The sequence below is a fragment of the Anser anser genome (assembly GCF_964211835.1).
Source record: "Anser anser genome assembly, contig: HAP1_SCAFFOLD_36, whole genome shotgun sequence".
Lineage (NCBI taxonomy): Eukaryota > Metazoa > Chordata > Aves > Anseriformes > Anatidae > Anser > Anser anser.
Window position 1 is genome coordinate 1,052,473 of NW_028154189.1, and position 22,630 is coordinate 1,075,102.

Genomic DNA, 22,630 nt, shown 5'->3' on the forward strand with positions numbered 1-22,630 from the left:
CTGCATCCCCAGTGGTGCCAGTGCACTCTCTGAACTCACTGCACTGCATCCCCAGTGGTGCCAGTGCACTCTCTGGAGTACTGCACTGCATCCCCAGTAGTGCCAGTGCACTCTCTGGACTCACTGCAGTGCATCCCCAGTGGTGCCAGGGCACTCTCTGGACTCACTGCAGTGCATCCCCACTGGTGCCAGGGCACTCTCTGCACTCACTGCAGTGCAGCCCCAGTGGTACCTGTGCACTCTCTGGACTCACTTCACTGCATCTTCAGTGCTACCAGTGCAGTCTCTGGACTCACTGCACTGCATCCCCAGTGCTGCCAGTGCACTCTGTGGACTCACTGCACTGCATCCCCAGTGGTGCCAGTGCACTCTCTGGACTCACCGATGTGCATCCCCAGTGGTGCCAGTGCACTCTCTGGACTCACTGCAGTGCATCCCCAGTGGTGCCAGTGCACTCTCTGGACTCACTGCACTGCATCCCCAGTGGTGCCAGTGCACTCTCTGGACTCACTGCAGTGCATCCCCAGTGGTGCCAGTGCACTCTCTGGACTCACTGCAATGCATCCCCAGTGGTGCCAGTGCACTCTCTGGACTCACTGCACTGCATCCCCAAGGTGAGAGTGCACTCTCTGGACTCAACTGCACTACATCCCCAGTGGTGCCAGTGCACTCTCTGGACTCACTGCAGTGCATCCCCAGTGGTGCCAATGCACTCTCTGGACTCACTGCACTGCATCCCCAGTGGTACCAGTGCACTCTCTGGACTCACTGCACTGCATCCCCAGTGGTGCCAGTGCACTCTCTGGACTCACTGCACTGCATCCGCAGTGGTGCCAGTGCACTCTCTCCACTCACTGCACTGCATCCCCAGTGGTGCCAGTCCGCTCTCTGGAGTACTGCACTGCATCCCCATTGGTGCCAGTGCACTCTCTGGACTCACTGCAGTGCATCCCCAGTGGTGCCAGGGCACTCTCTGGACTCACTGCACTGCATCACCAGTGGTGCCAGAGCACTCTCTGGACTCTCTACACTGCATCTCCAGTGGTGCTAGTGCAATCTCAGGACTCACTGCAGTGCATCCCCAGTTGGTGCCAGTGCACTCTCTGGACTCACTGCACTGCATCCCCAGTGGTGCCAGTGCACTCTTTGGATTCACTGCAGTGCAGCACCTGAGGTGCCAGTGCACTCTCTGGACTCACTGCAGTGCAACCCCAGTGGTGCCAGTGCACTCTCTGCACTCACTGCACTGCATCCCCAGTGGTGCCAGTGCACTCTCTGCACTCACTGCAGTGCATCCCCAGTGGTGCCAGGGTAGTCTCTGGACTCTCTACACTGCATCCCCAGTGGTGCTAGTGCAATCTCAGGACTCACTGCAGTGCAGCTCCAGTTGGTGCCAGTGCACTCTCTGGACTCACTGCACTGCATCCCCAGTGGTGCCAGTGCACTCTTTGGATTCACTGCAGTGTATCCCCAGTGGTGCCTGTGCACTCTCTGGACCCACTGAACTGCATCCCCAGTGGTGCCAGTGCACTCTCTGGACTCACTGCAGTGCATCCCCACTGGTGCCAGTGCACTCTCTCGACTCACTGCACTAAAGCCCCAGTGGTGCCAGGGCACTCTCTGCACTCACTGCAGGGCATCCCCAGTGGTACCAGTGCACTCTCTGGACTCACTGCAGTGCATCCCCAGTGATGCCAGTGCACTCTCTGGACTCACTGCACTGCATCCGCAGTGGTGCCAGTACACTCTCTCCACTCACTGCACTGCATCCCCAGTGGTGCCAGTCCGCTCTCTGGAGTACTGCACTGCATCCCCATTGGTGCCAGTGCACTCTCTGGACTCACTGCAGTGCATCCCCAGTGGTGCCAGGGCACTCTCTGGACTCACTGCAGTGCATCCCCGGTGGTGCGAGTGCACTCTCTGGAGGCACTGCAGTGCATCCCCAGTGGTGCCAGTGCACTCTCTGGACTCACTGCACTGCATCCCCAGTAGTGCCAGAGCACTCTCTGGATTCACTGCACTGCATCCCCAGTGGTGACAGTGCAATCTTTCGAGTCACTGCACTGCATCCCCAGTGGTGCCAGTGCACACTGTGGACTAACTGCACTGCATCCCCAGTGGTGCCAGTGCACTCTCTGGACTCACTGCACTGCATCCCCAGTAGTGCCAGTGCAATCTTTCGAGTCACTGCACTGCATCCCCAGTGGTGCCAGTGCACTCTCTGAACTCACTGCACTGCATCCCCAGTGGTGCCAGTGCACTCTCTGGAGTACTGCACTGCATCCCCAGTAGTGCCAGTGCACTCTCTGGACTCACTGCAGTGCATCCCCAGTGGTGCCAGGGCACTCTCTGGACTCACTGCAGTGCATCCCCACTGGTGCCAGGGCACTCTCTGCACTCACTGCAGTGCAGCCCCAGTGGTACTTGTGCACTCTCTGGACTCACTTCACTGCATCTTCAGTGCTACCAGTGCAGTCTCTGGACTCACTGCACTGCATCCCCAGTGCTGCCAGTGCACTCTGTGGACTCACTGCACTGCATCCCCAGTGGTGCCAGTGCACTCTCTGGACTCACCGATGTGCATCCCCAGTGGTGCCAGTGCACTCTCTGGACTCACTGCACTGCATCCCCAGTGGTGCCATTGCACTCTCTGGACTCACTGCACTGCATCCCCAGTGGTGCCAGTGCACTCTCTGGACTCACTGCAGTGCATCCCCAGTGGTGCCAGTGCACTCTCTGGACTCACTGCAATGCATCCCCAGTGGTGCCAGTGCACTCTCTGGACTCACTGCACTGCATCCCCAAGGTGAGAGTGCACTCTCTGGACTCAACTGCACTACATCCCCAGTGGTGCCAGTGCACTCTCTGGACTCACTGCAGTGCATCCCCAGTGGTGCCAATGCACTCTCTGGACTCACTGCACTGCATCCCCAGTGGTACCAGTGCACTCTCTGGACTCACTGCACTGCATCCCCAGTGGTGCCAGTGCACTCTCTGGACTCACTGCACTGCATCCGCAGTGGTGCCAGTGCACTCTCTCCACTCACTGCACTGCATCCCCAGTGGTGCCAGTCCGCTCTCTGGAGTACTGCACTGCATCCCCATTGGTGCCAGTGCACTCTCTGGACTCACTGCAGTGCATCCCCAGTGGTGCCAGGGCACTCTCTGGACTCACTGCACTGCATCCCCAGTGGTGCCAGAGCACTCTCTGGACTCTCTACACTGCATCTCCAGTGGTGCTAGTGCAATCTCAGGACTCACTGCAGTGCATCCCCAGTTGGTGCCAGTGCACTCTTTGGATTCACTGCAGTGTATCCCCAGTGGTGCCTGTGCACTCTCTGGACCCACTGAACTGCATCCCCAGTGGTGCCAGTGCACTCTCTGGACTCACTGCAGTGCATCCCCACTGGTGCCAGTGCACTCTCTCGACTCACTGCACTAAATCCCCAGTGGTGCCAGGGCACTCTCTGCACTCACTGCAGGGCATCCCCAGTGGTACCAGTGCACTCTCTGGACTCACTGCAGTGCATCCCCAGTGATGCCAGTGCACTCTCTGGACTCACTGCACTGCATCCCCAAGATGCCAGTCCGCTCTCTGGAGTACTGCACTGTATCCCCAGTGGTGCCAGTGCACTCTCTGCACTCACTGCACTGCATCCCCAGCGGTGCCAGTGCACTCTCTGGACTCACCGAAGTGCAACCCCAGTGGTGCCAGTGCACTCTCTGGACTCACTGCAGTGCATCCCCAGTGGTGCCAGTGCACTCTCTGGACTCACTGCACTGCATCCCCAGGGTGCCAGTGCACTCTCTGGACTCACTGCACTACATCCCAGTGGTGCCAGTGCACTCTCTGGACTCACTGCACTGCATCCCCAGTGGTACCAGTGCACTCTCTGGACTCACTGCACTGCATCCCCAGTGGTGCGAGTGCACTCTCTGGAGGCACTGCAGTGCATCCCCAGTGGTGCCAGTGCACTCTCTGGACTCACTGCACTGCATCCCCAGTAGTGCCAGAGCACTCTCTGGACTCACTGCACTGCATCCCCAGTGGTGACAGTGCACACAATGGACTATCTGCACTGCATCCCCAGTGGTGCCAGTGCACTCTCTGGACTCACTGCACTGCATCACCAGTTGTGCCAGTGCACTCTCTGGACTCACTGCACTGCATCCCCAGTGGTGCCAGTGCACTCTCTGGACTCACTGCAGTGCATCCCCAGTGGTGCCAGTGCACTCTCTGGAGTAACCGCAGTCCATCCCCAGTGGTGCCAGTGCACTCTCTGGAGTCACTGCACTGCATCCCCAGTGGTGCCAGGGCACTCTCTGGACTCACGGCAGTGCATCCCCACTGGTGCCAGTGCACTCTCTGCACTCACTGCAGTGCATCCCCAGTGGTACCTGTGCACTCTCTGGACTCACTTCACTGCATCCCCAGTTGTACCAGTGCAGTCTCTGGACTCACTGCACTGCATCCCCAGTGGTGCCAGTGCACTCTGTGGACTCACTGCACTGCATCCCCAGTAGTGCCAGTTCACTCTCTGGACTCACCGAGGTGCATCCCCAGTGGTGCCAGTGCACTCTCTGGACTCACTGCACTGCATCCCCAGTGGTGCCAGTGCAATCTCTGGACTCACTGCAGTGCATCCCCAGTGGTGCCAGTGCACTCTCTGGACTCACTGCACTGCATCCCCAGTGGTGCCAATGCACTCTCTGGACTCACTGCACTGCATCCCCAGTTGTACCAGTGCACTCTCTGGACTCACTGCACTGCATCCCCAGTGGTGCCAGTGCACTCTCTGGACTCACTGCACTGCATCCCCAGTGGTGCCAGTGCAGTCTCTGGACTCACTGCAGTGCATCCCCCGTGGTACTAGTGCACTCTCTGGAGGCACTGCAGTGCATCCGCAGTGGTGCCAGTGCACTCACTGTACTGCATCCACAGTCGTGTAAGTGCACTCTCTGGACTCACTGCACTGCATCCGCAGTGGTGCCAGTGCACTCTCTAGAGTCACTGCACTGCATCCCCAGTGGTGCCAGTGCACTCTCTGGACTCACTGCACTGCATCCCCAGTGGTGCCAGTGCACTCTCTGGAGTACTGCACTGCATCCCCAGTGGTGCCAGTGCACTCTCTGGACTCACTGCACTGCATCCGCAATGGTGCCAGTGCACTCTTTCGAGTCACTGCACTGCATCCGCAGTGGTGCCAGTGCACTCTCTGCACTAACTGCACTGCATCCCCAGTGGTGCCAGTGCACTCTCTGGACTCACTGCAGTGCAGCCCCTGAGGTGCCAGTGCAGTCTCTGGACTCACTGCAGTGCATCCCCAGTGGTGCCAGTGCACTCTCTGGACTCAATGCAGTGCATCCCCAGTGGTGCCAGTGCACTCTCTGCACTCACTGCACTGCATGCCTAGTGGTGCCAGTACACTCTCTGCACTCACTGCACTGCATCCCCAGCGGTGCCAGTGCACTCTCTGGACTCACCGAGGTGCATCCCCAGTGGTGCCAGTGCACTCTCTGGACTCACTGCAGTGCATCCCCAGTGGTGCCAGTGCACTCTCTGGACTCACTGCACTGCATCCCCAGTGGTGCCAGTGCACTCTCTGGACTCACTGCACTGCATCCCCAGTGGTGCCAGTGCACTCTCTGCACTCACTGCGCTGCATCCCCAGCGGTGCCAGTGCACTCTCTGGACTCACCGAGGTGTATCCCCAGTGGTGCCAGTGCACTCTCTGGACTCACTGCAGTGCATCCCCAGTGGTGCCAGTGCACTCTCTGGACTCACTGCACTGCATCCCCAGTGGTGCCAGTGCACTCTCTGGACTCACTGCACTGCATCCCCAGTGGTGCCAGTGCACTCTCTGGACTCACTGCACTGCATCCCCAAGGTGCCAGTGCACTCTGTGGACTCAACTGCACTACATCCCCAGTGGTGCCAGTGCACTCTCTGGACTCACTGCAGTGCATCCCCAGTGGTGCCAATGCACTCTCTGGACTCACTGCACTGCATCCCCAGTGGTATCAGTGCACTCTCAGGACTCACTGCACTGCAACCTCAGTGGTGCCAGTGCACTCTCTGGACTCACTGCACTGCATCCCCAGTGGTGCCAGTGCAGTCTCTGGACTCACTGCAGTGCATCCCCAGTGGTGCCCGTGCACTCTCTGGAGGCACTGCAGTGCATCCGCAGTGGTGCCAGTGCACTCTGTGGACTCACTGTACTGTATCCACAGTGGTGTCAGTGCACTCTCTGGACTCACTGCACTGCATCCGCAGTGGTGCCAGTGCAATCTTTCGAGTCACTGCACTGCATCCCCAGTGGTTCCAGTGCACTCTCTGGACTCACTGCACTGCATCCCCAGTGGTGCCAGTGCACTCTCTGGAGTACTGCACTGCATCCCCAGTGATGCCAGTGTACTCTCTAGACTCACTGCACTCCATCCGCAATGGTGCCAGTGCACTCTTTCGAGTCACTGCATTGCATCCGCAATGGTGCCAGTGCACTCTCTGCACTCACTGCACTGCATCCCCAGTGGTGCCAGTGCACTCTCTGGACTCACTGCACTGCATCCCCAGTGGTGCCAGTCCGCTCTCTGGAGTACTGCACTGCATCCCCAGTGGTGCCAGTGCACTCTCTGGAGTCACTGCACTGCATCCCCAGCGGTGCCAGTGCACTCTCTGGACTCACTGAACTGCATCCCCAGTGGTGCCAGTGCACTCTCTGGACTCACTGCAGTGCATCCCCAGTGGTGCCAGTGCACTCTCTGGACTCACTGCACTGCATCCCCAAGGTGCCAGTGCAATCTCTGGACTCACTGCACTACATCCCCAGTAGTGGCAGTGCACTCTCTGGACTCACTGCAGTGCATCCCCAGTGGTGCCAAAGCACTCTCTGGACTCACTGCAGTGCATCCCCAGTGGTGCCAGTGCACTCTCTGGAGTCACCGCAGTCCATCCCCAGTGGTGCCAGTGCACTCTCTGGAGTCACTGCACTGCATCCCCAGTGGTGCCAGTGCACTCTCTGGACTCACTGCAGTGCATCCCCAGTGGTTCCTGTGCACTCTCTGGACTTACTGCAGTGCAGCCCCTGAGGTGCCAGTGCAGTCTCTGGACTCACTGCAGTGCATCCCCAGTGGTGCCAGTGCACTCTCTGGAATCACAGCAGTGCAGCCCCTGAGGTGCCAGTGCAGTCTCTGGACTCACTGCAGTGCTTCCCAGTGGTGCCAGGGTAGTCTCTGGATTCTCTACACGGCATCTCCAGTGGTGCTAGTGCAATCTCAGGACTCACTGCAGTGCAGCTCCAGTTGGTGCCAGTGCACTCTCTGGACTCACTGCACTGCATCCGCAGTGGTGCCAGTGCACTCTCTAGAGTCACTGCACTGCATCCCCAGTGGTGCCAGTGCACTCTCTGGACTCACTGCACTGCATCCCCAGTGGTGCCAGTGCACTCTCTGGAGTACTGCACTGCATCCCCAGTGGTGCCAGTGCACTCTCTGGACTCACTGCACTGCATCCGCAATGGTGCCAGTGCACTCTTTCGAGTCACTGCACTGCATCCGCAGTGGTGCCAGTGCACTCTCTGCACTAACTGCACTGCATCCCCAGTGGTGCCAGTGCACTCTCTGGACTCACTGCAGTGCAGCCCCTGAGGTTCCAGTGCAGTCTCTGGACTCACTGAACTGCATCCCCAGTGGTGCCAGTGCACTCTCTGGACTCAATGCAGTGCATCCCCAGTGGTGCCAGTGCACTCTCTGGACTCACTGCACTGCATGCCCAGTGGTGCCAGTGCACTCTCTGCACTCACTGCACTGCATCCCCAGCGGTGCCAGTGCACTCTCTGGACTCACCGAGGTGCATCCCCAGTGGTGCCAGTGCAGTCTCTGGACTCACTGCAGTGCATCCCCAGTGGTGCCAGTGCACTCTCTGGACTCACTGCACTGCATCCCCAGTGGTGCCAGTGCACTCTCTGGACTCACTGCACTGCATCCCCAGTGGTGCCAGTGCACTCTCTGCACTCACTGCGCTGCATCCCCAGCGGTGCCAGTGCACTCTCTGGACTCACCGAGGTGTATCCCCAGTGGTGCCAGTGCACTCTCTGGACTCACTGCAGTGCATCCCCAGTGGTGCCAGTGCACTCTCTGGACTCACTGCAGTGCATCCCCAGTGGTGCCAGTGCACTCTCTGGACTCACTGCACTGCATCCCCAGTGGTGCCAGTGCACTCTCTGGACTCACTGCACTGCATCCCCAAGGTGCCAGTGCACTCTGTGGACTCAACTGCACTACATCCCCAGTGGTGCCAGTGCACTCTCTGGACTCACTGCAGTGCATCCCCAGTGGTGCCAATGCACTCTCTGGACTCACTGCACTGCATCCCCAGTGGTATCAGTGCACTCTCAGGACTCACTGCACTGCAACCTCAGTGGTGCCAGTGCACTCTCTGGACTCACTGCACTGCATCCCCAGTGGTGCCAGTGCAGTCTCTGGACTCACTGCAGTGCATCCCCAGTGGTGCCCGTGCACTCTCTGGAGGCACTGCAGTGCATCCGCAGTGGTGCCAGTGCACTCTGTGGACTCACTGTACTGTATCCACAGTGGTGTCAGTGCACTCTCTGGACTCACTGCACTGCATCCGCAGTGGTGCCAGTGGAATCTTTCGAGTCACTGCACTGCATCCCCAGTGGTTCCAGTGCACTCTCTGGACTCACTGCACTGCATCCCCAGTGGTGCCAGTGCACTCTCTGGAGTACTGCACTGCATCCCCAGTGGTGCCAGTGCACTCTCTGGACTCACTGCACTCCATCCGCAATGGTGCCAGTGCACTCTTTCGAGTCACTGCATTGCATCCGCAATGGTGCCAGTGCACTCTCTGCACTCACTGCACTGCATCCCCAGTGGTGCCAGTGCACTCTCTGGACTCACTGCACTGCATCCCCAGTGGTGCCAGTCCGCTCTCTGGAGTACTGCACTGCATCCCCAGTGGTGCCAGTGCACTCTCTGGAGTCACTGCACTGCATCCCCAGCGGTGCCAGTGCACTCTCTGGACTCACTGAACTGCATCCCCAGTGGTGCCAGTGCACTCTCTGGACTCACTGCAGTGCATCCCCAGTGGTGCCAGTGCACTCTCTGGACTCACTGCACTGCATCCCCAAGGTGCCAGTGCAATCTCTGGACTCACTGCACTACATCCCCAGTAGTGGCAGTGCACTCTCTGGACTCACTGCAGTGCATCCCCAGTGGTGCCAAAGCACTCTCTGGACTCACTGCAGTGCATCCCCAGTGGTGCCAGTGCACTCTCTGTAGTCACCGCAGTCCATCCCCAGTGGTGCCAGTGCACTCTCTGGAGTCACTGCACTGCATCCCCAGTGGTGCCAGTGCACTCTCTGGACTCACTGCAGTGCATCCCCAGTGGTTCCTGTGCACTCTCTGGACTTACTGCAGTGCAGCCCCTGAGGTGCCAGTGCAGTCTCTGGACTCACTGCAGTGCATCCCCAGTGGTGCCAGTGCACTCTCTGGAATCACAGCAGTGCAGCCCCTGAGGTTCCAGTGCAGTCTCTGGACTCACTGCAGTGCTTCCCAGTGGTGCCAGGGTAGTCTCTGGATTCTCTACACGGCATCTCCAGTGGTGCTAGTGCAATCTCAGGACTCACTGCAGTGCAGCTCCAGTTGGTGCCAGTGCACTCTCTGGACTCACTGCAGTGCATCCGCACTGGTGCCAGTGCACTCTCTAGAGTCACTGCACTGCATCCCCAGTGGTGCCAGTGCACTCTCTGGACTCACTGCACTGCATCCCCAGTGGTGCCAGTGCACTCTCTGGAGTACTGCACTGCATCCCCAGTGGTGCCAGTGCACTCTCTGGACTCACTGCACTGCATCCGCAATGGTGCCAGTGCACTCTTTCGAGTCACTGCACTGCATCCGCAGTGGTGCCAGTGCACTCTCTGCACTAACTGCACTGCATCCCCAGTGGTGCCAGTGCACTCTCTGGACTCACTGCAGTGCAGCCCCTGAGGTGCCAATGCAGTCTCTGGACTCACTGCAGTGCATCCCCAGTGGTGCCAGTGCACTCTCTGGACTCAATGCAGTGCATCCCCAGTGGTGCCAGTGCACTCTCTGGACTCACTGCACTGCATGCCCAGTGGTGCCAGTGCACTCTCTGCACTCACTGCACTGCATCCCCAGCGGTGCCAGTGCACTCTCTGGACTCACCGAGGTGCATCCCCAGTGGTGCCAGTGCACTCTCTGGACTCACTGCAGTGCATCCCCAGTGGTGCCAGTGCACTCTCTGGAGTCACTGCACTGCATCCCCAGTGGTGCCAGTGCACTCTCTGGACTCACTGCTCTCCATCCCCAGTGGTGCCAGTGCACTCTCTGCACTCACTGCGCTGCATCCCCAGCGGTGCCAGTGCACTCTCTGGACTCACCGAGGTGTATCCCCAGTGGTGCCAGTGCACTCTCTGGACTCACTGCAGTGCATCCCCAGTGGTGTCAGTGCACTCTCTGGACTCACTGCAGTGCATCCCCAGTGGTGCCAGTGCACTCTCTGGACTCACTGCACTGCATCCCCAGTGGTGCCAGTGCACTCTCTGGACTCACTGCACTGCATCCCCAAGGTGCCAGTGCACTCTGTGGACTCAACTGCACTACATCCCCAGTGGTGCCAGTGCACTCTCTGGACTCACTGCAGTGCATCCCCAGTGGTGCCAATGCACTCTCTGGACTCACTGCACTGCATCCCCAGTGGTATCAGTGCACTCTCAGGACTCACTGCACTGCAACCTCAGTGGTGCCAGTGCACTCTCTGGACTCACTGCACTGCATCCCCAGTGGTGCCAGTGCAGTCTCTGGACTCACTGCAGTGCATCCCCAGTGGTGCCCGTGCACTCTCTGGAGGCACTGCAGTGCATCCGCAGTGGTGCCAGTGCACTCTGTGGACTCACTGTACTGTATCCACAGTAGTGTCAGTGCACTCTCTGGACTCACTGCACTGTATCCGCAGTGGTGCCAGTGCAATCTTTCGAGTCACTGCACTGCATCCCCAGTGGTTCCAGTGCACTCTCTGGACTCACTGCACTGCATCCCCAGTGGTGCCAGTGCACTCTCTGGAGTACTGCACTGCATCCCCAGTGGTGCCAGTGCACTCTCTAGACTCACTGCACTCCATCCGCAATGTTGCCAGTGCACTCTTTCGAGTCACTGCCTTGCATCCGCAATGGTGCCAGTGCACTCTCTGCACTCACTGCACTGCATCCCCAGTGGTGCCAGTGCACTCTCTGGACTCACTGCACTGCATCCCCAGTGGTGCCAGTCCGCTCTCTGGAGTACTGCACTGCATCCCCAGTGGTGCCAGTGCACTCTCTGGAGTCACTGCACTGCATCCCCAGCGGTGCCAGTGCACTCTCTGGACTCACTGAACTGCATCCCCAGTGGTGCCAGTGCACTCTCTGGACTCACTGCAGTGCATCCCCAGTGGTGCCAGTGCACTCTCTGGACTCGCTGCACTGCATCCCCAAGGTGCCAGTGCAATCTCTGGACTCACTGCACTACATCCCCAGTAGTGGCAGTGCACTCTCTGGACTCACTGCACTGCATCCCCAGTGGTGCCAAAGCACTCTCTGGACTCACTGCACTGCATCCCCAGTGGTACCAGTGCACTCTCTGGACTCACTGCACAGCAACCTCAGTGGTGCCAGTGCACTCTCTGGACTCACTGCACTGCATCCCCATTGGTACCAGTGCACTCTCTGGACTCACTGCACTGCAACCTCAGTGGTGCCAGTGCACTCTCTGGACTCACTGCAGTGCATCCCCAGTGGTGCGAGTGCACTCTTTGGAGGCACTGCAGTGCATCCCCAGTGGTGATAGTGCACTCTCTGGACTCACTGCACTGCATCCCCAGTTGTGCCAGTGCACTCTCTGGACTCACTGCACTGCATCCCCAGTGGTGCCAGTGCACTCTCTGGACTCACTGCAGTGCATCCCCAGTGGTGCCAGTGCACTCTCTGGAGTCACCGCAGTCCATCCCCAGTGGTGCCAGTGCACTCTCTGGAGTCACTGCACTGCATCCCCAGTGGTGCCAGTGCACTCTCTGGACTCACTGCAGTGCATCCCCAGTGGTTCCTGTGCACTCTCTGGACTTACTGCAGTGCAGCCCCTGAGGTGCCAGTGCAGTCTCTGGACTCACTGCAGTGCATCCCCAGTGGTGCCAGTGCACTCTCTGGAATCACAGCAGTGCAGCCCCTGAGGTGCCAGTGCAGTCTCTGGACTCACTGCAGTGCTTCCCAGTGGTGCCAGGGTAGTCTCTGGACTCTCTACACTGCATCTCCAGTGGTGCTAGTGCAATCTCAGGACTCACTGCAGTGCAGCTCCAGTTGGTGCCAGTGCACTCTCTGGACTCACTGCAGTGCATCCCCAGTGGTGCCAGTGCACTCTTTGGATTCACTGCAGTGTATCCCCAGTGGTTCCTGTGCACTCTCTGGACTTACTGCATGCGGCCCCTGAGGTGCCAGTGCAGTCTCTGGACTCACTGCAGTGCATCCCCAGTGGTGCCAGTGCACTCTCTGGACTCACTGCAGTGCAGCCCCTGAGGTGCCAGTGCACTCTCTGGACTCACTGCAGTGCATCCCCAGTGGTGCCAGTGCACTCTCTAGACTCAATGCAGTGCATCCCCAGTGGTGCCAGTGCACTCTCTGGACTCACTGCACTGCATCCCCAGTGGTGCCAGTGCACTCTCTGCACTCACTGCACAGCATCCCCAGCGGTGCCAGTGCACTCTCTGGACTCACCGAGGTTCATCCCCAGTGGTGTCAGTGCACTCTCTGGACTCACTGCAGTGCATCCGCAGTGGTGCCAGTGCACTCTCTGGACTCACTGCACTGCATCCCCAAGGTGCCAGTGCACACTCTGGACTCAACTGCACTACATCCCCAGTGGTGCCTGTGAACTCTCTGGACTCACTGCAGTGCATCACCAGTGGTGCCAATGCACTCTCTGGACTCACTGCACTGCATCCCCAGTGGTACCAGTGCACTCTCAGGACTCACTGCACTGCAACCTCAGTCGTGCCAGTGCACTCTCTGGACTCACTGCACTGCATCCCCAGTGGTGCCAGTGCAGTCTCTGGACTCACTGCAGTGCATCCCCAGTGGTGCCCGTGCACTCTCTGGAGGCACTGCAGTGCATCAGCAGTGGTGCCAGTGCACTCTGTGGACTCACTGTACTGTATCCACAGTGGTGTCAGTGCACTCTCTGGACTCACTGCACTGCATCCGCAGTGGTGCCAGTGCAATCTTTCGAGTCACTGCACTGCATCCCCAGTGGTGCCAGTGCACTCTCTGGACTCACTGCACTGCATCCCCAGTGGAGCCCGTGCACTCTCTGGAGTACTGCACTGCATCCCCAGTGGTGCCAGTGCACTCTCTAGACTCACTGCACTGCATCCGCAATGGTGCCAGTGCACGATTTCGAGTCACTGCACTGCATCCGCAGTGGTGCCAGTGCACTCTCTGCACTCACGGCACTGCATCCCCAGTGGTGCCAGTGCACTCTCTGGACTCACTGCACTGCGTCCCCAGTGGCGCCAGTCCGCTCTCTGGAGTACTGCACTGCATCCCCAGTAGTGCCAGTGCACTCTCTGGACTCACTGCAGTGCATCCCCAGTGGTGCCAGGGCACTCTCTGGACTCACTGCAGTGCATCCCCAGTGGTGCCAGTGCACTCTCTGGACTCACTGAACTGCATCCCCAGTGGTGCCAGTGCACTCTCTGGACTCACTGCAGTGCATCCCCACTGGTGCCAGGGCACTTTCTGCACTCACTGCAGTGCATCCCCAGTGGTGCCAGTGCACTCTCTGGACTCACTGCACTGCATCCCCAGTGGTGCCAGTGCACTCTCTGGACTCACTGCACTGCATCAACAGTGGTGCCAGTGCACTCTCTGGAGTCACTGCACTGCATCCCCAGTAGTGCCAGTGCACTCTCTGGACTCACTGCACTGCATCCCCAGTGGTGCCAGTGCACTCTCTGGACTCACTGCAGTGCATCCGCTGTGGTGCCAGTGCACTCTGTGGACTCACTGTACTGCATCCACAGTGGTGTCAGTGCACTCTCTGGACTCACTGCACTGCATCCGCAGTGGTGCCAGTGCAATCTTTCGAGTCACTGCACTGCATCCCCAGTGGTGCCAATGCACTCTCTGGACTCACTGCACTGCATCCCCAGTGGTGCCAGTGCACTCTCTGGAGTACTGCACTGCATCCGCAATGGTGCCAGTGCACTCTTTCGAGTCACTGCACTACATCCGCAGTGGTGCCAGTGCACTCTCTCCACTCACTGCACTGCATCCCCAGTGGTGCCAGTCCGCTCTCTGGAGTACTGCACTGCATCCCCAGTGGTGCCATTGCACTCTCTGGACTCACTGCAGTGCATCCCCAGTGGTGCCAGGGCACTCTCTAGACTCACTGCAGTGCATCCCCAGTGGTGCCAGGGTAGTCTCTGGACTCTCTACACTGCATCTCCAGTGGTGCTAGTGCAATCTCAGGACTCACTGCAGTGCAGCTCCAGTTGGTGCCAGTGCACTCTCTGGACTCACTGCACTGCATCCCCAGTGGTGCCAGTGCACTCTTTGGATTCACTGCAGTGTATCCCCAGTGGTTCCTGTGCACTCTCTGGACTTACTGCAGTGCAGTCACTGAGGTGCCAGTGCAGTCTCTAGACTCACTGCAGTGCATCCCCAGTGGTGCCAGTGCACTCTCTGGACTCACTGCAGTGCATCCCCAGAGGTGCCAGTGCAGACTCTGGACTCACTGCAGTGCATCCCCAGTGGTGCCAGTGCACTGTCTGGACTCAATGCAGTGCATCCCCAGTGGTGACAGTGCACTCTCTGGAGTCACTGCACTGCATCCCCAGTGGTGCCAGTGCACTCTCTGGACTCACTCCACTGCATCCCCAGCGGTGCCAGTGCACTCTCTGGACTCACCGAGGTGCATCCCCAGTGGTGCCAGTGCACTCTCTGGACTCACTGCAGTGCATCCCCAGTAGTGCCAGTGCACTCTCTGGACTCACTGCAGTGCATCCCCAGTGGTGCCAGTGCACTTTCTGGAGTCACTGCAGTGCATCCCCAGTGGTGCCAGTGCACTCTCTGGACCCACTGCAGTGCATCCCCAGTGGTGCCAGTGCACTCTGTGGACTCACTGCACTGCATACCCAGCGGTGCCAGTGCACTCTCTGGACTCACTGCAGTGTATCCCCAGTGGTGCCAGTGCACTCTCTGGACTCACTGCAGTGCATCCCCAGTGGTGCCAGTGCACTCTCTGGACTCACTGCAGTGCATCCCCAGTGGTGCCAGTGCACTCTCTGGACTCACTGCAGTGCATCACCAGTGGTGCCAGTGCACTCTCTGGACCCACTGCAGTGCATCCCCAGTGGTGCCAGTGCACTCTGTGGACTCACTGCACTGCATCCCCAGCGGTGCCAGTGCACTCTCTGGACTCACTGCAGTGTATCCCCAGTGGTGCCAGTGCACTCTCTGGACTCACTGCAGTGCATCCCCAGTGGTGCCAGTGCACTCTCTGGACTCACTGCAGTGCATCCCCACTGGTGCCAGTGCACTCTCTGGACTCACTGCAGTGTATCCCCAGTGGTGCCAGTGCACTCTCTGGACTCACTGCAGTGCATCCCCAGTGGTGCCAGTGCACTCTCTCTACTCACTGCACTGCATCCCCAAGGTGCCAGTGCACTCTCTAGACTCAACTGCACTACATCCCCAGTGGTGCCAGTGCACTCTCTGGACTCACTGCAGTGCATCCCCAGTGGTGTCAATGCACTCTTTGGACTCACTGCACTGCATCCCCAGTGGTACCAGTGCACTCTCAGGACTCACTGCACTGCAACCTCAGTGGTGCCAGTCCACTCTCTGGACTCACTGCACTGCATCCCCAGTGGTGCCAGTGCAGTCTCTGGACTCACTGCACTGCATCCCCAGTGGTGCCCGTGCACTCTCTGGAGGCACTGCAGTGCATCCGCAGTGGTGCCAGTGCACTCTGTGGACTCACTGTACTGTATCCACAGTGGTGTCAGTGCACTCTCTGGACTCACTGCACTGCATCCACAGTGGTGCCAGTGCAATCTTTCGAGTCACTGCACTGCATCCCCAGTGGTGCCAGTGCACTCTCTGGACTCACTGCACTGCATCCCCAGTGGTGCCAGTGCACTCTCTGGAGTACTGCACTGCATCCCCAGTGGTGCCAGTGCACTCTCTAGACTCACTGCACTGCATCCGCAATGGTGCCAGTGCACTCTTTCGAGTCACTGCACTGCATCCGCAGTGGTGCCAGTGCACTCTCTGGACTCACTGCACTGCATCCCCAGTGGTGCCAGTCCGCTCTCTGGAGTACTGCACTGCATCCCCAGTGGTGCCAGTGCACTCTCTGCACTCACTGCACTGCATCCCCAGCGGTGCCAGTGCACTCTCTGGACTCACCGAGGTGCATCCCCAGTCGTGCCAGTGCACTCTCTGGACTCACTGCACTGCATCCCCAGTGGTGCCAGTGCACTCTCTGGACTCACTGCACTGCATCCCCAAGGTGCCAGTGCAATCTCTGGACTCACTACACTACATCCCCAGTGGTGCCAGTGCACTCTCTGGACTCACTGCAGTGCATCCCCAGTGGTGCCAAAGCACTCTCTGGACTCACTGCACTGCATCCCCAGTGGTGCCAGTGCACTCTCTGGACTCTCTGCACTGCATCCGCAATGGTGCCAGTGCACTCTTTCGAGTCACTGCACTGCATCCGCAGTGGTGCCAGTGCACTCTCTGCAATCACTGCACTGCATCCCCAGTGGTGCCAGTGCACTCTCTGGAGTCACTGCACTGCATCCCCAAGATGCCAGTCCGCTCTCTGGAGTACTGCACTGTATCCCCAGTGGTGCCAGTGCACTCTCTGGACTCACTGCAGTGCATCCCCAGTGGTGCCAGTGCACTCTCTGGACTCACTGCACTGCATCCCCAGTGGTGCGAGTGCACTCTCTGGAGGCACTGCAGTGCATCCCCAGTGGTGCCAGTGCACTCTCTGGACTCACTGCACTGCATCCCCAGTAGTGCCAGAGCACTCTCTGGACTCACTGCACTGCATCCCCAGTGGTGACAGTGCAATCTTTCGAGTCACTGCACTGCATCCCCAGTGGTGCCAGTGCACACAATGGACTAACTGCACTGCATCCCCAGTGGTGCCAGTGCACTCTCTGGACTCACTGCACTGCATCCGCAATGGTGCCAGTGCACTCTTTCGAGTCACTGCACTGCATCCCCAGTGGTGCCAGTGCACTCTCTGGACTCACTGTAGTGCATCCCCAGTGGCGCCAGTCCGCTCTCTGGAGTACTGCACTGCATCCCCAGTAGTGCCAGTGCACTCTCTGGACTCACTGCAGTGCATCCCCAGTGGTGCCAGGGCACTCTCTGGACTCACGGCAGTGCATCCCCACTGGTGCCAGGGCACTCTCTGCACTCACTGCAGTGCATCCCCAGTGGTACCTGTGCACTCTCTGGACTCACTTCACTGCATCTTCAGTGCTGCCAGTGCAGTCTCTGGACTCACTGCACTGCATCCCAAGTGGTGCCAGTGCACTCTGTGGACTCACTGCACTGCATCCCCAGTAGTGCCAGTTCACTCTCTGGACTCACCGAGGTGCATCCCCAGTGGTGTCAGTGCACTCTCTGGACTCACTGCACTGCATCCCCAGTGGTGCCAGTGCAATCTCTGGACTCACTGCAGTGCATCCCCAGTGGTGCCAGTGCACTCTCTGGACTCACTGCAGTGCATCCCCAGTGGTGCCAATGCACTCTCTGGACTCACTGCACTGCATCCCCAGTTGTACCAGTGCACTCTCTGGACTCACTGCACTGCATCCCCAGTGGTGCCAGTGCACTCTCTGGACTCACTGCACTGCATCCCCAGTGGTGCCAGTGCAGTCTCTGGACTCACTGCAGTGCATCCCCCGTGGTACCAGTGCACTCTCTGGAGGCACTGCAGTGCATCCGCAGTGGTGCCAGTGCACTCACTGTACTGCATCCACAGTGGTGTAAGTGCACTCTCTGGACTCACTGCACTGCATCCCCAGTGGTGCCAGTGCACTCTCTGGAGTACTGCACTGCATCCCCAGTGGTGCCAGTGCACTCTCTGGAGTACTGCACTGCATCTCCAGTCGTGCCAGTGCACTCTCTGGACTCACTGCACTGCATCCGCAATGGTGCCAGTGCACTCTTTCGAGTCACTGCACTGCATCCGCAGTGGTGCCAGTGCACTCTCTGCACTAACTGCACTGCATCCCCAGTGGTGCCAGTGCACTCTCTGGACTCACTGCAGTGCAGCACCTGAGGTGCCAGTGCACTCTCTGGACTCACTGCAGTGCAACCCCAGTGGTGCCAGTGCACTCTCTGCACTCACTGCACTGCATCCCCAGTGGTGCCAGTGCACTCTCTGCACTCACTGCAGTGCATCCCCAGTGGTGCCAGTGCACTCTCTGGACTCACTGCACTGCATCCCCAGTGGTGCCAGTGCACTCTCTGGACTCACTGCACTGCATCCCCAGGGTGCCAGTGCACTCTCTGGACTCACTGCACTGCATCCCCAGTGGTGCCAGTGCACTCTCTGGACTCACTGCACTGCATCCCCAGGGTGCCAGTGCACTCTCTGGACTCACTGCACTACATCCGCAGTGGTGCCAGTGCACTCTCTGGACTCACTGCACTGCATCCCCAGTGGTACCAGTGCACTCTCTGGACTCACTGCATTGCATCCCCAGTGGTGCGAGTGCACTCTCTGGAGGCACTGCAGTGCATCCCCAGTGGTGCCAGTGCACTCTCTGGACTCACTGCACTGCATCCCCAGTAGTGCCAGAGCACTCTCTGGACTCACTGCACTGCATCCCCAGTGGTGACAGTGCAATCTTTCGAGTCACTGCACTGCATCAACAGTGGTGCCAGTGCACACAATGGACTAACTGCACTGCATCCCCAGTGGTGCCAGTGCACTCTCTGGACTCACTGCACTGCATCCGCAATGGTGCCAGTGCACTCTTTCGAGTCACTGCACTGCATCCCCAGTGGTGCCAGTGCACTCTCTGGAGTACTGCACTGCATCCCCACTAGTGCCAGTGCACTCTCTGGACTCACTGCAGTGCATCCCCAGTGGTGCCAGGGCACTCTCTGGACTCACGGCAGTGCATCCCCACTGGTGCCAGGGCACTCTCTGCACTCAATTCACTGCATCTTCAGTGCTGCCAGTGCAGTCTCTGGACTCACTGCACTGCATCCCCAGTGGTGCCAGTGCACTCTGTGGACTCACTGCACTGCATCCCCAGTAGTGCCAGTTCACTCTCTGGACTCACCGAGGTGCATCCCCAGTGGTGCCAGTGCACTCTCTGGACTCACTGCAGTGCATCCCCAGTGGTGCAAGTGCACTCTCTGGACTAACTGCACTGCATCCCCAGTGCTGACAGTGCACTCTCTGGACTCACTGCAGTGCATCCCCAGTGGTGCCAATGCACTCTCTGGACTCACTGCACTGCATCCCCAGTTGTACCAGTGCACTCTCTGGACTCACTGCACTGCATCCCCAGTGGTGCCAGTGCACTCTCTGGACTCACTGCACTGCATCCCCAGTGGTGCCAGTGCAGTCTCTGGACTCACTGCACTGCATCCCCAGTGGTGCCAGTGCAATCTCTGGACTCACTGCAGTGCATCCCCAGTGGTGCCAGTGCACTCTCTGGACTCACTGCAGTGCATCCCCAGTGGTGCCAATGCACTCTCTGGACTCACTGCACTGCATCCCCAGTTGTACCAGTGCACTCTCTGGACTCACTGCACTGCATCCCCAGTGGTGCCAGTGCACTCTCTGGAGGCACTGCAGTGCATCCGCAGTGGTGCCAGTGCACTCACTGTACTGCATCCACAGTGGTGTAAGTGCACTCTCTGGACTCACTGCACTGCATCCGCAGTGGTGCCAGTGCACTCTCTAGAGTCACTGCACTGCATCCCCAGTGGTGCCAGTGCCCTCTCTGGACTCACTGCACTGCATCCCCAGTGGTGCCAGTGCACTCTCTGGACTCACTGCAGTGCCTCCCCAGTGGTGCCAGTGCACTCTCTGGACTCACTGCAGTGCATCCCCAGTGGTGCCAGTGCACTCTCTGGAGTCACTGCAGTGCATCCCCAGTGGTGCCAGTGCACTCTCTGGACCCACTGCAGTGCATCCCCAGTGGTGCCAGTGCACTCTGTGGACTCACTGCACTGCATCCCCAGCGGTGCCAGTGCACTCTCTGGACTCACTGCAGTGTATCCCCAGTGGTGCCAGTGCACTCTCTGGACTCACTGCACTGCATCCCCAGTGGTGCCAGTGCACTCTCTGGACTCACTGCAGTGCATCCCCACTGGTGCCAGTGCACTCTCTGGACTCACTGCAGTGTATCCCCAGTGGTGCCAGTGCACTCTCTGGACTCACTGCAGTGCATCCCCAGTGGTGCCAGTGCACTCTCTCTACTCACTGCACTGCATCCCCAAGGTGCCAGTGCACTCTCTAGACTCAACTGCACTACATCCCCAGTGGTGCCAGTGCACTCTCTGGACTCACTGCAGTGCATCCCCAGTGGTGCCAATGCACTCTTTGGACTCACTGCACTGCATCCCCAGTGGTACCAGTGCACTCTCAGGATTCACTGCACTGCAACATCAGTGGTGCCAGTCCACTCTCTGGACTCACTGCACTGCATCCCCAGTGGTGCCAGTGCAGTCTCTGGACTCACTGCACTGCATCCCCAGTGGTGCCCGTGCACTCTCTGGAGGCACTGCAGTGCATCCGCAGTGGTGCCAGTGCACTCTGTGGACTCACTGTACTGTATCCACAGTGGTGTCAGTGCACTCTCTGGACTCACTGCACTGCATCCACAGTGGTGCCAGTGCAATCTTTCGAGTCACTGCACTGCATCCCCAGTGGTGCCAGTGCACTCTCTGGACTCACTGCACTGCATCCCCAGTGGTGCCAGTGCACTCTCTGGAGTACTGCACTGCATCCCCAGTGGTGCCAGTGCACTCTCTAGACTCACTGCACTGCATCCGCAATGGTGCCAGTGCACTCTTTCGAGTCACTGCACTGCATACGCAGTGGTGCCAGTGCACTCTCTGGACTCACTGCACTGCATCCCCAGTGGTGCCAGTCCGCTCTCTGGAGTACTGCACTGCATCCCCAGTGGTGCCAGTGCACTCTCTGCACTCACTGCACTGCATCCCCAGCGGTGCCAGTGCACTCTCTGGACTCACCGAGGTGCATCCCCAGTGGTGCCAGTGCACTCTCTGGACTCACTGCACTGCATCCCCAGTGGTGCCAGTGCACTCTCTGGACTCACTGCACTGCATCCCCAAGGTGCCAGTGCAATCTCTGGACTCACTACACTACATCCCCAGTGGTGCCAGTGCACTCTCTGGACTCACTGCACTGCATCCCCAGTGGTGCCAAAGCACTCTCTGGACTCACTGCACTGCATCCCCAGTGGTGCCAGTGCGCTCTCTGGAGTACTGCACTGCATCCCCAGTGGTGCCAGTGCACTCTCTGGACTCTCTGCACTGCATCCGCAATGGTGCCAGTGCACTCTTTCGAGTCACTGCACTGCATCCGCAGTGGTGCCAGTGCACTCTCTGCAATCACTGCACTGCATCCCCAGTGGTGCCAGTGCACTCTCTGGAGTCACTGCACTGCATCCCCAAGATGCCAGTCCGCTCTCTGGAGTACTGCACTGTATCCCCAGTGGTGCCAGTGCACTCTCTGCACTCACTGCAGTGCATCCCCAGTGGTGCCAGGGTAGTCTCTGGACTCTCTACACTGCATCCCCAGTGGTGCTAGTGCAATCTCAGGACTCACTGCAGTGCAGCTCCAGTTGGTGCCAGTGCACTCTCTGGACTCACTGCACTGCATCCCCAGTGGTGCCAGTGCACTCTTTGGATTCACTGCAGTGTATCCCCAGTGGTTCCTGTGCACTCTCTGGACCCACTGAACTGCATCCCCAGTGGTGCCAGTGCACTCTCTGGACTCACTGCAGTGCATCCCCACTGGTGCCAGTGCACTCTCTCGACTCACTGCACTAAAGCCCCAGTGGTGCCAGGGCACTCTCTGCACTCACTGCAGGGCATCCCCAGTGGTACCAGTGCACTCTCTGGACTCACTGCAGTGCATCCCCAGTGATGCCAGTGCACTCTCTGGACTCACTGCACTGCATCCGCAGTGGTGCCAGTACACTCTCTCCACTCACTGCACTGCATCCCCAGTGGTGCCAGTCCGCTCTCTGGAGTACTGCACTGCATCCCCATTGGTGCCAGTGCACTCTCTGGACTCACTGCAGTGCATCCCCAGTGGTGCCAGGGCACTCTCTGCACTCACTGCAGTGCATCCCCGGTGGTGCGAGTGCACTCTCTGGAGGCACTGCAGTGCATCCCCAGTGGTGCCAGTGCACTCTCTGGACTCACTGCACTGCATCCCCAGTACTGCCAGAGCACTCTCTGGATTCACTGCACTGCATCCCCAGTGGTGACAGTGCAATCTTTCGAGTCACTGCACTGCATCCCCAGTGGTGCCAGTGCACACTGTGGAC